Here is a 2,691-nt window from a genome sequence, read left to right on the forward strand (position 1 = left end):
ATCAAAAACACAATTGACCAGTTGAAATGACCCATCTCCTAATTTTTTTAGATTTTTTTGGAATTTTTTTCTAATTTTTTCCAATTTTTTAATGAATTTTCTATTTTTTGAAATTTTTTAAATCATTTTTTGATTTTTTTATTAATTTTTAAAATTTTTATTAAAAAAATTATCCAGACTGGATCGGGTTAACCTGGCCCAAGCCTCGCGAGTGCCTAACAAAAGTGAGAGAAGATGTCGTTGCCTTTTTCATTTTCTTAAAAGTGTTCATTTTCTTGAAAACCAACTTTTTTTTTTGTTCTCAAAAGTGGTCCAAAAGTATTCCCAAGAACATAATCTAAATCTGAATCATTTGCGTTACCAAACATATTTTTTATTCTTTTTTGTTCCGATGAATAGAAACGTTACCAAACAGGACATTACTTCCTTAATGATGAGGGAGAAGGTCTCATGGTAATTGAAACTTTCTAGTTGTGCGTAGCCTTTAGCGACAAATTGAACCTTCTAGCGCTCAAAATTACCATCTGCACTTTACTTAATTTTGTAAACCCATTTGCACCCTATTGCTTTTCGATGTGAAGGGAGTGGTGTAACATCCCATAGTGGGGGTGGTACTCCTTGTCCTACATTACCTAGAGAGGGAGTCTTGAGCTAGTTTACAAGGGGTTGGGGGCTCTTTAACTTGCATAAGGCCTTTTTTGAGCTAAGTGCCTAGAGAAATAAAACCGCATGGATTGCAAAGCCCAAAGCGGACCATATCGTGCAAGTGGGACTCTTGGGCGTTACGGTTGGTATTAGAGCCGACTCTCGACAGCGTGTGGGGCCGCAATGGGTGCTTGCTGGTGCCACTGAGGGCACAATGGAGAGGTTGTGCTGCTAAGGGGGGAGTATGTAACATCCCATAGAGGGGGTGGTACTACTTATCTCGCATTGCCTAAAGAGGGAGTTTGGGGCTAGTTTATAAGGGGTTGGAGGCTCTTTAACTTGCATGAGGCTTTTTCTGGGCTGAGTGTCCAGAGAAACAAAATCATATGGGTTGCAAAGTCCAAAGCAAACAATATTGTGCAAATGGGACCCCCGGGCATTACAAGCGATACAACATCCCAAGTGTGATTCTCTATGAGGGCATTAAATTTTTCCTCCATAGCTTTTTGCCAGTTTGGATAGTGGGCTACTTATTTATAGGAAGAAGGTTCCGGTTCCACGGATATATGACTAATACAACACATATGCTCTAGTGATAATCGACTAAATGAGACATATGAAGAGACTGGATAATGTGTACCTAAAGAATCCAAAGTAGGGTATTGTTGACACCCTCGCCCAATGGCCGGTGAGAGCTCGACAACCCTCGATGGCCACTTTGAGGGAAAAAAATAAAGAAAAAAAAGGAAAAGAAAATAGGGAAATAAAATAATAAATAATTCAAAAACATTAAAATATTACTAAAAATTATCATGTTAGCTCTGGCCGTGCCACAAAGGACGGCGACGTCCACGTCAATGATTTCTGGTCAAATTAGTCGAGTGAACTCAATTGACAAAATTAAAAGGTTTGTATTTGGATTGATAAAAAGTATTTTTTTGAACAATTTTCCAATGAAACAGAATAGGGTTAATACCATGAGAAACTCTAAACTGGTACCTGTGATAAATTTATCCCAAACTATTTTTTTAACCGCCAAAAACTTTAAACTAGTACACATATAATAAATTTACCTCAAACTTTTTTTTAACCATAAAAAATCCTAAATTGGTATACATGTAACATATTTACCCTAAACTAATTCTTTTGACCACGAAATATCCTAAATTGGTACACTTGTGACAAATTTACCATTCGTTAAATTGAGTTAATATCACGAAAAATCTCAATTTGATGTGACACACGGAGGGTAAAAATGCCAAATTAATATACCCGTCAACTGCCACATGTCACTAACTCAGCAATTTGACAATTAAATTTAATGAAAACTAATGTAGGGTAAATTTACCACAAGTGTACAAGTTTGGGGTTTTTTGTGGTAAAAAAAATAATTTAGAGTAAATTTTTCATAAGTGTACCTGTTTGGGATTTTTCATGATATTAACCCAACAAAATATTAAGGAAAGAGCGATCAGTCTACTGATGGTCCTATGCAACTTGTACTCTTTGTCCTGACGCCAAAAGAAGAGATTGCGTCAAACCGGGATGCACCTGATGGCCCTGGTTGTCCCGTGCCACAAATAAGCAATCTGATATGATGGTAATGCATTTCATGTGCGATAGATGGTATCCAAAGGAATCAAAGAGTCATTTGATGTTGGAATTGCAAAAGAATCAAATACAAGTTACAAATACTTAAAAAAAAAAAAAAAACACGAGCTACAAAAGCTTCAAAACTAAAGTGGACAATGCATTTGTTTCACGAAAAATTAACGAATTGGAAAATGTTGTATTGCTTATAGAAATATTTTCAAAATTAATTAATTTTTTTAGCGATACTAATCATTTTCTTAAAACAAATGGAGCTGGAAAGATTCTTCTTTTCCACGGAAAAATGAAGATCAAAACAAAGATGGATTTGAAGAAGGAAGAAAGCAAACAGAAGTAAAAAGATTAAGCGTCGAACATTAAAATAATCTAAACTAAATAAAGCATTTGTGGAAGACAGCTTGTTTGATGATCAAATTACATATAAAATCGCAAACA

Source organism: Rhodamnia argentea, chromosome 4 (genome assembly GCF_020921035.1).
Source record: "Rhodamnia argentea isolate NSW1041297 chromosome 4, ASM2092103v1, whole genome shotgun sequence".
NCBI lineage: Eukaryota > Viridiplantae > Streptophyta > Magnoliopsida > Myrtales > Myrtaceae > Rhodamnia > Rhodamnia argentea.